Source organism: Typopeltis vanoorti, chromosome 14 (assembly GCF_054136105.1).
Source record: "Typopeltis vanoorti isolate ZY-2024b chromosome 14, IOZ_Tvanoo_1.0, whole genome shotgun sequence".
In the NCBI taxonomy this organism is placed as follows: Eukaryota; Metazoa; Arthropoda; class Arachnida; order Uropygi; family Thelyphonidae; genus Typopeltis; species Typopeltis vanoorti.
This window is the reverse complement of record NC_143562.1, coordinates 82011065-82025226: the sequence shown is the minus strand read 5'-3', so window position 1 is coordinate 82025226 and position 14162 is coordinate 82011065. Positions and strand designations below refer to the sequence as shown.

Sequence of the window (14162 nt, the reverse complement as noted above, 5' to 3'; positions counted from 1 at the left end):
CCAATGTTGTCCATCAAAGTGAATGCTGTTGTTGTCAACTCAATTCTGAATCATGGCCCTTACTAACTGTCTGATACTGAAACCACAACTCCAGATACAGACTGCATATAATTCAATGCTTTAGTCTTACCACTTCCCTTATTTAACTTGCTGGAACAGTCTCTCAAAATACATGGTGATATATCATCAAGCCCTACAGCCTTATTACCATCAAAGCTGAATCAATTCTTCATATGCCTGCTGCTCACTCACAATCAGTCCATCCTCCACCCATTCCACTTCATTATGCTGCACTCAAGTTCAGCATGATGCCACATTCAGAAGGATGAAATTGCTCATTTAATATCTCTGCTATATCCTCTGAAGTGATTATCATTCTACCATTTTCAATAATCATCCTTCCACAATCATTCCCTCTTATACCAGCCACACAGTGAAAATATTTCCTGGGAATGTTTTTGACCCCAACAGCTCATTGCTGCTTATACTGCACTTTGCCCTTACCAAGCAAGTCACCTTCCTTATTTACTCTCTGTATTCCTCATGCAACTCATTATTACCACTCATTTTGTGCTAACTATATAATACCTTCTTTCAAGTTACATGCTTCACATCTTTATTTACCCATTTCACACCTGCCCTACTTGACCTTCTAACCATCAGAATACATTTTAAAAAAATATGTTAAATGTGTACTAATTTGTATGGCTATGTAGAAAATTAGATGGTAATATTGAATAAAACACTTGTCACAAGTCCTCTCAGAATTATAAATATTCCTTGTATACTTTTTTTTTTTTTTTTTGCCCAGATACATATTGGAATGGATGGCATCCTTCCTACAGATGCCTCACTAATACTGGAGTACCTCAGGGCAATATTCTTTCTCCTATTTATACATGACATTCTCTCAGTAATCTCAAATGCTAGCCATAATTTTGCTGAAATCTACATCCATTCCTCTTCATTTGATGAACCTTACAATGCTCTTCCATCAATTCCTTAAACCAGTTTTTTTTTTTTTGCAAATACTAATTAATATGTATTTTTTATTAATAATTAATATGTAATTACTAATTAATATGTAATTACAAATATTTGCAAATTAGCAAATACTAATTAATATGCATTTTTAAATTTTTTAGAGAGTTAAATTATAATCAAAATTATTTATAAACAGATATAGCTGCAAAATTTCTCAATAAAAACCACTTAAACATAAACACAAAGTTTACTAATAATTTCACTAAGAATATCACTCTTATTCTCAGTGTTTGTCCACTCAGGGTTAAATGCTCGATGTTCCGAATCAATTTTATGCTTTTTACTTAAGCTCATTGTGTTGAGCTTGACAATATTATTACAAAAAAAACTAATGATGAAAAACTCACAATAATGCAGATTATGATAACAATTATGTAATGTATTGCTCCAGCTACAACTAACCACTACGCTGCCAAAGCCAGTCAAGGCACGGCCAACGTTGTGTAATACGATTTGTTCTCGTTCATAGACATCAAGTCGTTATCATGGAGATGTAACTTTGAATTTTCCCACAGCAACACTAGCGCTAAAAAAAATCTCTAAGTGATTGTAATAATTTTGTTATTAAATATGACAGTGGGAATAACTCCAAATGCAATTTATTGTCGAGTTGAAAGAAACATGATTGTGACCGTAATGAAATCGCATGAACGTAAACATGCAGTCTTAGTAAAAATTTAATTCAAATAGTCTAATTTCATATTCCCCTGTATGATTAATTAATTTCAATCAGGCAGATGGGCCAAAATAAATAGCATTGCAGGCCGCATGCGGCCCGTATGTTGTGCAGGCCTGCTGTATATGGATGCGAGATTTTGGATGTGTGGAGTGCATTTGATTGGATTTGTATAGGAGGAACGGCCTACACTTGAATGCTTTTTAGTATCAGGAGTCTTGAAAAACTAATAACTGGTATGAGACCTAACACAGAGAGTCAGGGAAACTAAATTATAATGGGAGGAATGGTGAGAATGTGTGTAAGAACAATGTTATGTAGCTGCAGTAATGACGAGAATGGGCATTATCATGGAAATGATTATGAGGTGAGAATGATTGTGACTTTGTGTTCATCCAGTTTGGACCAATCAAATGTGTGCAAAGATGTCCGCATATATATATAACACTAGATAAGAACAGAGAACTGCAAGTTGTCCAACTGTGTCACACAGACTACGGACAAAAGTATCAAAGGAAAACATGTGGATAGCTTATGTCTGTACACGAATGCTAGGAGTACCAGAATAAAAGGGGTTTCTGACTTTTTTGCCTTGATCAATATGTTGTTGGGATCTCAGATTGTGGACATTAGTGAGACCTGGCTATCAAAACCAAACATACTTACTGGTATCAAGCACAAAGGGTATAGTATTTTTAGGAAGGATAGACAGGATAAGACAAGAGGGGGCATGCTGCTAATGATATCAGATGACTTGAATCCAGTTAGTGTGAAGACCTATGATTGCAATACTAGTAACAGTTTTTCATGTGACAGTGTTGTTAGACCTGATGGATCAGTTGCTAATGATTAAAAAATGCATCACCAAATAAAGACGATGGGCACAAAAAGAGTAACCATACTTTAATTATCTGAACAATGATTGGTAGCAGAAAAATTTTATGCAACATTGAGTACACTGCTATCTCTTCAGTGGATGAAGAAACTCAGGTATATGAGGAGGAAGTATTAGAGCTGTTGCACAAACTGAATAAGAATTCAGCAACAGGAACTGATGGGATATCAGCACGGGTGATAAAAGAATGTTCAGCTGAACTGGCTATTCCTTTAACCAGGTTATATATGTCTCAGAACAGGGAAGATTTCAGGAGTGGAATGAATGTATGGTAATCCCATTGCACAAGAGTGGTGCAAAGACTGATGTATCCAACTATCAACCGATCATGTATTTCAGGAGTGGTGGTGAAGATTTTGGAAAAGTTGGTTAGGGGTCGCATTCAGAAATGGGGAATGGATACACCATGATACTTTTGGATTTTGCTAAGGCTTTTGACAGAATATGACTGTTGCATAAATTCGAGAATATGGGTTTGGATTATAAAATATTAGCATGTATAAGAGGATATCTGACTACAGATATCAAAAAGATATGAGTATGTCAGTCTGCAAGATTAGATAACCAACGGTGTACCACAAGTGGTCAGTCCTTAGTCCACTGACTATTTGTGGTACACCGTTGGTTATTCAAATCATTCTGCAAGTACTGAATATCAGCTGCATTCCTGATTACCCTACCTTTCTTTACATCATCAGCAAATAGTATGTCACATGTTAAATTCTTCCCAATGTCATTAATATACTGATTGCTGATGATGCAAAGAAAGGTAGGGTAATCAGGAATGCAGCTGATATTCAGTACTTGCAGAATGATTTGAATAGGCTGGAATTGTGGACAGGGGGGAATGGATGTCAGTAAATGTAAAGTCATTCACTTCACTGTGATTAGGTATCCAATGTCGTATTATATTGGTGGGATTATGCTAGATGAAACTGAGGAGGCTAGGGATCTTGGAGTGTTAGTACATAGGAAGTTGAAGTTCAGGGACTATGTAGCAAAGATTGCAAATACAACTCAAAAGATAATTGCAATGCTGAAACAAATTTTCAAATGTAAAGATAAGGATGTCATTTTTCCTCTTTACAAGACCTTGATAAGAACTCACTTGGACTATTGTGTGCAGGTCTGGTCTCCTGGTTTCTGTTGTGAATCTGATGCAGTGGAGAGAGAGGTATTAAAAATGGTATCAGGATTGTGAAATACTGATTATGAAGACAGATTGGGAATTTGTAGACTGCAGACACTAGCAAACAGGAGAAAGAGGGATGATATGACTGGAACTTACAAACTTTTAAAAGGGTCATGCAAGATTTCAGTTGATGGAATTTTTCATTTTAGAGGGTGGGGAAAGGACAAGTGGACATACTTGGAGGCTGAGAATGAATGCCACTGAGAAGGGGGCGAGATCTATAATTTGCTCTAATGGAGTGGTACGTGACTGGAATGGATTACCACCGGATGTTGTGTATGAAAGCAGTGTGAATGAATTCATGAAGAATGATAGGTGATGTGTGGGGTATGTGGCCTTCCTCGACGAGTTCCTTACTCCCTGGAGGTCTCTATTCATAATAAAAATAATAATTATAATAAATCACAAATCCACACCCTACAGTTGAATATTTCTCACATCTGGGATGGTGCACCAAAAACCTCCCTAAAAGTGATTGTATTAATCATAATCGATTTAACTTTGCCAAATTTCAAGTTACCTACATTGATATGCTCTTTCTATTTTATATCTCTGATATTTTCATAGGCACTGACATCACTTTTCAACCACTTTCCCTTAAGTCCAAAAACACACACGAGTGGTTGCTAGTCAATACCCATTCCTTATCTAGCTTCAAACATGCTGAACCAGTTTCCTAAAGTCTTCTTTATTCCATCCACTTCTGTTCTTTGAGAGTCATTCCCCTCATAGTTTTCCTAGGACTACAACCTCCAGTTGTACAAAACATATCAACAGCCTCCTCCTTTCTTCTTAATTACTTGTTTAACACACAGTCCTAATGTTCCATAGGTTTTATAACCTCCTGTGTGGGGTTGATGCATAAATTAAAGAAAACAAGCAATTATGCTCCTTTGTCCTATGATATTTATCACTGGAAATCTAGGATTCAGTATGGCCATTGATTTTTGAGCATTATTCAAAACAATGACATATATTGGGATTAAGATCTTAACCAGCCTGGCTGGCTGAGTGGGTCATCTCCCAGTGTGAGATCACTGCCCCTTATTCAAGGCCTGAAGTGGATTAAAAAAAGTTCTATATTTGGTCTCTAGAGCAGGGTGTCTAAACTATGTAAAAAATAAAATAATAATTATATATATATATATATTTTTTATTTTATTTATTTTTTACATAGTTTAGAAACCCTGCTCTAGAGACCAAATACAGAACTTTTTCAATCCACTTCAGGCCTTGAATAAGGGTCAGTGATCTCACACTGGGAGATGAAATTTATCTCACACCTAAAGACAGTCACAAACACCCATGCCAATGACATGATTTGAACTTGCAGCCTTTTGGTTGGAGAGCAGATACACTGACCACTCAGCCAGCCAGGCTGGTTAAGACCTTAATCCCAATATATGTCATTGTTTTGAATAAAAATAAAAAATAAAATAAAATAAAATAATATATATATATATATATATATTATTTTATATATATATAAAATAATAATATGAGCCTGAGTAGCTCAGTGGATGTGGCATTTGCACACCACGTAGTTTAACCACACGAAGGAAGACTTCTTGGTTTTTGAATTTAGTCGGCGACTAGAAGAAATTTTTCTAAGCCTTTTTTCGACCAGTTCCCTAGTTAGTCAATCTCTGGCATGGGCAAGCGGGATTTTTCTGCCTGAAACTCTGGTTTTTCGTCCCATAAACTCAAGAAAATCGACCGTAGAACCCACATTAAATCAGACACTAAATACGAGTGTTAGGATTAGGGACTACGAGATGGCAGCAATCGTTGAGCCATCTCTCTTCACTGCGTGCCTGTTATCTCCACTGGTACCCAACAGAGAAGTCATTCGTAAACTAGCATATCTAAAAGATACAACACTATTCTATTTTAAAGTAACCTGACAAAATTATCCCAAATCTGGAATAACTTGATACAGTGTTCTCAGTTGTGATTTATGATTTATGTAAACTCCCTACCCACAAAAGTTTTTTTGTAAATCTAGAGTACATTCGTACTTGGGGTTGGATTAGAATTTTTATATATATAAGATCTGATAATGTTGGAGTCTTGTCAAGTAACAGACTGATCTGGAGGAAAATTGTAGATAGGAAGTTAGTGATGATGTAAATTTTTCATGTAGTACTATCATATCCTGTACACCCCTTGAGGGTATATGGCAGGAATTTGATGATGATTATATATATATATATAAAATTAGCTAATGCCTTTTTATTCCCGAATATAGGGCGTAGGCGAGGCCATTTTGCCTGCTCAGTCTCCAAAAGTTAGATAGGGCTAAATGGCCTCGCCTACTCCCTATATACGGGAATAAAAAGGCGTTAGCTATTATTTTATATATATATATATAATCATCATCAAATTCCTGCCATGTACCCTCAAGGGGTGTACAGGATATGATAGTACTACATGAAAAATTTACATCATCACTAACTTCCTATCTAAAATTTTCCTGCAAATCAGTCTGTTACTTGACAAGACTCCAATATTATCAGATCTTATATATATAATACATACATATATATATATATATATAAAAAAAAATTCTAATCCAACCCCAAGTACGAATGTACTCTAGATTTACAAAAAACTTTTGTGGGTAGGGGCCCACATAAATCATAAACCACAACTGAGAACACTGTATCAAGTTATTCCAGATTTGGGATAATTTTGTCAGGTTACTTTAAAATAGAATAGTGTTGTGTCTTTTAGATATGCTAGTTTAAGAATGACTTAACAGTTTCACTGTTAGTCACTCCTACTGGCATGAAACACCATACTTTTCAATCGGTATATCCTACACATCATACCAACATATCTGAGGATGTCATGCTTTAAAAAAGTTATGCATTTGAAGAACTATTTTACAGATGGCACTTTTAAAGAGTATAATAAAGGATATTTCTTAGCACTGGTTTTTAAGTTTACCTTTTAGTTATCCTTAACACACCAACAAAAATGAACTACAACCAGACTCTTCAAATTTCATCAATCTTCAAAATGTAAATTAACTAAGAATAATTATCCAAATAGACCTGGAAAAATCTATGAATAAACTATTTTGCAATATCAGAATATGAATTATCTGATAATATATACTAAAAATATTGATGTATATATTTTTAGTATATATTATCAGAGAGCTTCTAGTAAAGTAGTCATTTTAATTGACAATAAATGGAAAAATAGAATATGAAAGTACAATTTTCTAAATGATCGAATTACAACAATTAAATTAAAAGCAAACAGAAGCTACTTAAATTAATAGGAATATATGCACCTGAAGAGGTAGAAAAGAGGACTGCACAATTTAATGAGGAACTACAAGAACAGTTAAATAAATGTAATAAAAATGATTATATATTAATAGCAGGAGATCTTAATGCTAAAGTTGAATTTTCTTTTTTATCTGATCCGCACACGAAAGGCCACAATACCTATAGCACACTATTGCTGTGTGTGTGTGGGTAAGAGGAATAGAAGAATGCAGTCTATTCACATTTTCCTTGAACAGCTGACAGATATCCAGTACATCTGGCACAAGCTATACGAAGTTTATATAATATAAAAAAATACAGTTCGGTAATAAATTAACAGAAGTGATAGAAATTAAGGTGTTAGCCAGGCATATAGCTTATCTTCAACTCTATTCGAATATTGATCAAATTATTAAAATATAGAAAACAACAATAAAACCAGGTACCCAGTTAACCAGAAGAACTGTTATTAATACAATGCTGTATGCAGATGATCAGATTACATTACAAGACAATGAAGATGACATTGCATTCATAATTCATAAAAAAATCAATTTATGAATTAAACAAAATAAGCCAACAATACAATTTAAAAATTTCACAAAAAAAAAACAAAAGTCATGGCATTTAAACACCAAGATCATGTTAGATCAAAACTAGTCAAAGAAAATAATAGAACAGGTGACAGTTTAATTATTTAGGCTGCATAATAATATATCTAAAAGATAAAGATATAAATGAAAAAAATAAAGACATTTCAGAAAATCTGTGAAAAAACAATTAAAAGAACACTGAATAAAAAAACAAGACGAGAAACCCAACTAAAATATTATAAAGTAATGGCCACTCCCACTCTTATATGGTTCAGAAACATGGACTGTTAAAAAGAAAGATGAAAGTAGTAAAATACAAGCTACAGAAAGTAGATTTTTAAGAGCAAATGAAAGAATGTACAGAATTGGACCACCTAAAAAATGAACACATGAGAAGAGAGCTAGATATTTACATTGTAAATGAAAAGATCAAGGAATATAAAGAGAAATGGAAATGGCATCTATTTAGGATGGGAAGATATTAGCTACCAAAAGAGGTGGATAGATATATACTAAAAGGTAAGGGGGGGGGGGGGGCAGCTGCAAGATGGAAAGAACAGTCAAGCCAGAACAGGCCAAGGCCAATGCCTAATCTTTGAAAAGAAGAAATTTTTATGTATCTACAGATATATTTTGACTTACTGCAAGCACTGTCATGGAAATCATAATATATCTAAAGAAAAGAGAAAATTAAAAAAAAAAAGTATGCTATACTTTTTATTTTCTGTTTTTGTGCCTTTTTTGTCCTAAAGGTGAATTTTTTTATGTGATATTCCCAATTACAAAAAGGTTTTTGTAAATCTATAGTACATTCATACAGTGAGTGGTCTATGTATTGTGTTCTATTTTTGTAATTAATTTTATTTTATTATTTTCTTTCTTTTTTTTTTTAATGTATTTTTCTGGAATCTGGAAACCCCATTTATCTTTATTTGTATCATCAGTATTTAATGCTTTTCTTCAGTGGGGCAAAATATATACACGTATAGTCAGTCAAACTTACACATGCAATTTATCCCACTCGTACTTATGAAAGATGGAAGCTGACAGTGAAGGTGTGGAATATTTGTTGGAAGTGTGGAAGAAGAGCTCTCAAATGAAAACCTTACAGAACTAGAAGCACAGAAATTTGCAGAAGTAGAGAGAAACAAACAAGAAAAAGATGAGAGGAAAGAAAAAAAAAGAAAATGAAGAGAGAGAGAAAGAGAGAAACAAAACAAATCAAGAAGAGGAAGCTGAGTCTCAAAGAACTTTATAATGAAAAAATTGGCATAGACATTTCCTCTGTTAATATCTTTGTGCCAGAGTGTCTGCACCAGGCACTATCTGTGGCATGCATTGCCATATGTATAGAGACCAAACATGGAACTTTTTTCAATGGACCACTTCAGGTCTCCAATACATTGGCTAGTAGTCTCAAAGGTGATGAACTTCATCTTCCTCCCAAAACGTAAGCAGTTATTAAAGGCTTATTTTATAAAACTGAAAAGCTTTAATATATGCTAAATACATATATTTTTAATTGCACTCTCACCCATGAATGGTTATAAACCTATATTGCATTAATACTATAAGTGGACGAGTAATTTTTTATAAAGGAAAAGATGTTTATTAAAAAGAATGTAGCTGTTAATATCTTGATATTAATTAGTATGAATGATTCCTTTTTAAAATACTAAAGATAATATGTAATATGGACACAGTCTGAGAAGGACAAAAACAATATCAAACAGCAGATGAATTGGGACATTGGAATTGTTCTAAATATTTAATATTTACTTGCTTCTACACACAGTAGCTGCATGAAATCAGAAACAAAACTGGTTTAAGTGTCACTATATTAATGAACATCTAAATCATGGAATCACTTTAATGGTGTCAGTGTGTTCTTGCTTTTTTAATATACTAAAAGAAGGTGGTTTCATATGCACAACTTATATTACAACATTATTTTAAACAATATCATTGTTGCAATACATGCTGGATATATTAGACGTACCTAATATTTGGAAATCAATATTCAATTAAATATCCACTAGTAATGTCCCTCCATGTTTATAATATACAGTAAAATACATTATTTTTCTTTACTATTTGCAAATCAGACTGGCCAGCATTTCTTATTTTACTGTAGAATGCAAAATATTCACTCATTTACAAATAAGGATTCATGCTTCATGAGGTTTCCACCCTTCTGCCTAACCATTTCCTGTACTTAACTCCCTTCTAAACTGGTATGGGTATATAAATATCAAAATGTTATGTACGCAATGTTCTTTTAAACGTTTAGAGAAAAGCAATATAAAGAAAACGACACAAACCAACAAAATTCTTACTTCACTTCAAGAATACCTTGTGTCCACTTCATCCATACAACTGAAGTGGGAGCACCAAGATTAAACACTGCTGCTACCAATCACAAGTCAAAATGTAGATAAAAATGCAAACAGGGCAAACAATTTTGTGGTACGATCTTCATAAGTTTATCTCACTGTCAAAATTTTGCAAATAGCATCCTTTGCTGATTCTTTCGTGGACATGGTCATGTTACTGATGAAGCCAAAATGGAACTCCATGAAGGAATTTTCTTTCAAAAAAGAAATAAAATTATATTTTAACAAGCCACGTTATCTACCTAATATCTCGACCATCGGAAATCAAAAAAATCATTTTATCCCACTGTATCTTGTGATTTTTTTGCAACATTGACACTGCTTTTGATGACGACAAAAGTTCAGCGACTACTATCTTGGACTACTATTGTCATTAAAAACAGAAACAGCGCCATCTGGAAAGTATATGTCACAAATATCAGTATTATTCACACAAATGAAAATCCTTTCAAAGGCCAATTAATTCGTAGGGGGAAAAGTAAATAAAAAATACGTTAGCGAATTTTATTCCCTGTATAGGAGATAGCTTCAGAGAAGCATTCGGACATTTTTAAATGCAAAAAAGCGACACGTCAAATCAAGTATGAAGCTTTAATAAAATCTACATTTTTCGACAATTAACAAAATCTCTACATTTTTCGACAACACCCCACTGTTTGCAATCTTCAGGGAAACCCATATAAGAACTTACATAAAGGTTGGTAGATTGGTAGAGCCTCTGCCACTAATAGCTTAAGCAAGTTTGAGCGCAGTTAGTAGTTGGACGGAGTTCAATCGTTCGATGCTGTTGGCACACTCTCCCTCAATGAGTCCTTGGACTCCCTGGAGATGTCACATAATAATAATAATAATTATTATTATAATTATTATTATTATATTAGATAACTAGAATCACAGGTGTACCACAGTTATGGATACTCCACAGATCTCATTATACAAGAAAGTCCCAAATTTAGGACATATTTGTCGTTCTAAATGTATTAGTCCTAAATATATGAAATTCAACTTCAAGTCAGTGAAAATAGCACATTCGAGACTATCTCGTGTGAAATGGTGGCCGAACAAAATACACGGCTGGATGCTTCAACAGACCAGGAAATGTAATGGATGATGAGGATAGTGTGCATCAGCAAATAAGCTCAATGTGTGAGAGGGCAGATAATCATAATGAGCGACTTCAACTATGGAAACATAGATTGGAAGGAGGAGAGGAGACATACTGGGGAAAGGAAATTGAATTTATGCAGTTACTAAGCAATAATTACCTGAAGCAGCATGTGATGGAATGTACTAGGGGTTTGAGAGTGCTAGATCTAGTAACAGCATCAGAGAATTTGTCTTTAACCAATATGGCATTACCACTAACTGGTGAGAATGATTGTAGGATTTTGACCTGAGTAGTGGCTAAGTGTGGAATTTTCAGATAAGAGGAAGTACATGTGGAATTACAATGCTGGTAAGTTTAGGAGATTGCTTGGATTACTGCCACGGCATGTGAAACTGCAAGGCTGATGTTGATAGTGCACAGGAAGTGATGGAAGTAATATCAGAATGCATACCTAGTCAGGAGAATAAATCAAGTGGGAGTTAAATGGATGTATACCATCATTAAGGTGGAGTTACAAAAAAGAAAAAAAATTGGAGGGAATTCAAGTAGATAAGTGACCAGCAGGTACATGAGCAGTACAAAGCACAAGCCAGAACAGTGACCAGTGTGCAAGAAAGGAAAAGCAGAGTATGGACGGAAATTAGCGGTGTAGGCCAAAGATAACCCCAAAGAGTTCCGGTATGTTGCAACTAAAAGGAAGAATGTTATAATGAAAGCTGATGGTAGTGAGGTAACTGAATCAGGCGAAATAGTAAAATTACTAAGTGAACACTTAGCAAGAGTGTGTCATCCAGGTGGAGTCACTGCATTAAGAAAAGACACAAAGGCTTATAGGGCAACTGAGGTAAATGAACTAGAGGTGCAAAGCATATTAGAGAACCTTGATGTGAATACTGCTATGGGATTTGAGGATATACTAGGTCGAGGTTTAAAAGCTGCTAAGAAATTGGCAGTGACTTTGACCAGGTTGCTAAATCTTAGTCTCGGCTGCGAATTAGTACGAAGGGAAAGAGCGGAAAATAGTTCCATTGCATAAAGGAAGCTCCAAGACTCATGTAGCAAATTACCGACCGATAAACATTTCAGGAGACGTAGTCAAGGTACTAGAGAAGTTGGTACCTTGGTACAAGAGCAAAATACAGGAATAGATTTTGGATACTATATGGGGGGGGGGGTAATATGGTTTTGTGAAGGGTAGGTCGTGCCTGAATAACCTGCTCGCGTTTTAAAATACAGTGACAGAGTTGTATAATGGGTTTACAGTGATACTGCCGATGGTGGCTGGTGACAATAGAAACAGGTGGGACCAGGGGCCAAAAACATTTAATTTTTTTAATATTTATATAGTGGTTCTATTATTGATTTATAGTTATTATTTCTATTACAATAATGTTTAGTCAGACTCCACTGATGCATTGAACTATTAATTTTTTTAAAATTGGAAAAACGAGAAACGTTTTTCCAATAAACTATCGATTTTGTTCATATTATATTATTTAGGGACGTAGTAAAAATTTAAACTTTAAAATAAATTATAACAAAACACGACAACAATAATTAAACACACTAAAAACTATTCATCAGAACAACAACGAGAATAAATAATGAGCCAATGAAAGAATTGCACGCTATTTACGTACAAACGCAGTGATTGGGCCAGACTAAACTGGCTCCAAGATAAGCGTTGCGCCTGGTAAACAAACACGATCGCTAGTGTACGTGCTCATACATGCCGTGTGTTCTACACACGTATAAAATAGGGCCAACCGTGGTTGGCTCCAGAGTCCGTACTAAGTCTCATTATACAATATTGCCACAAAATACTACAGTATTTTTTTTTATTAGTCAATAAAACGTGTTGGAAATAGATCAAAAAATAATAATTACAAGAAACATATTTTTTAAAACTACAATTATTGGGCTACTTATACAAACATAGGTGGGGCCAGGCCCATATAGACGAGCTGCACCTGGATACTGCTGGATTTTGCAGAATCTTTTGACAAGATACCGCATGCAATTCTAATCAATAAACCGCAATAAATGAGAATGAATATAAAATTAGTGAAGCGGATAAGAGGTTGGTTGACAGATAGATATCAGAAAGTCAGGGCCGGTTTTATCATTAGGCGAACCTAGGCAATCGCCTAGGGGAGATTATTTATTTTTATAAATATCCACATGTGTAGGTATGCTTGTGTGAGTATGACAAAATATATATAGAGAAAGAATGTATAGGGACGCCTAAATTTTCTTTGCCTAGGGGTATAAGATACTCTCGGACCGGCCCTGCAGAGAGTAAGCATTCAGGAGTACAGTCCAGTAGAAGGCCTGTGACCAGTGGCATGCTATAAAACATTGTTCTTGTGTCAGTACTATTTAATTTGTTCATTAACAATATAGGAAAGGATATGAGAGGAACTATTCAGTTGTTTGCCGATGACGCAAAACTGAGTAGAGCAATAGTTAATACATACGATGATCAAATTTTGTAGATTGATTAGGACAGACTGTAAGTCTGGACAAAACAGAAGGGTTCATTATTATTATTATTATTATTATTATTATTATTACGGGCAACTCCAGGGAGTCATTAGACTCATCGAGGGAGGCCCCAAATCATTTTCATCACAACTATTCGACATTCATACAGTATCTATCATACCTCGCCTTAAACTCATTCACTGTCACAGCATCCACCACAGGCTCAGGGAGCGCATTCCACTCATTCACTACTCTAAAAGTAAAGAACCCAGCTCTAACACCTTTACTAACCACACTTTTGCCCAGTTTCCATGGATGTCCCCTAGTCCTCCCACAACCAGCCCTGTTCTCAAAAATATCTTCTGAATTAATTTTATAGAAACCCTTCAGTAATTTGAATGTCTCAATCATATCTCCCCTCCTCCGCCTATCAACCAATTTTTGCAACCCACAAATCCTCAACCTGTTCTCATACGGTTCATTCCACAGACCTGCTATC

General features: G+C 34.8%; 1 protein-coding gene across 5 annotated transcripts in view; it reads right to left on the bottom strand.

Annotated features, from left to right (window-relative positions):
* LOC150099708 (uncharacterized) overlaps positions 1-14162 on the bottom strand; it is a 208030-nt gene that overhangs the window by 94828 nt on the left and 99040 nt on the right. For 3 of the 5 annotated variants that reach the window (XM_090403674.1, XM_090403672.1, XM_090403671.1), the window contains exon 1: positions 10015-10424. The exons of 1 other annotated variant lie outside the window; for it this stretch is intronic. The gene's annotated coding sequence lies outside the window, so the exon portion shown is untranslated. Of the gene's footprint in view, positions 1-9999; positions 10425-14162 lie in introns of those variants that run through there. One more of the 5 variants, XM_090403675.1, reaches the window with a different exon arrangement.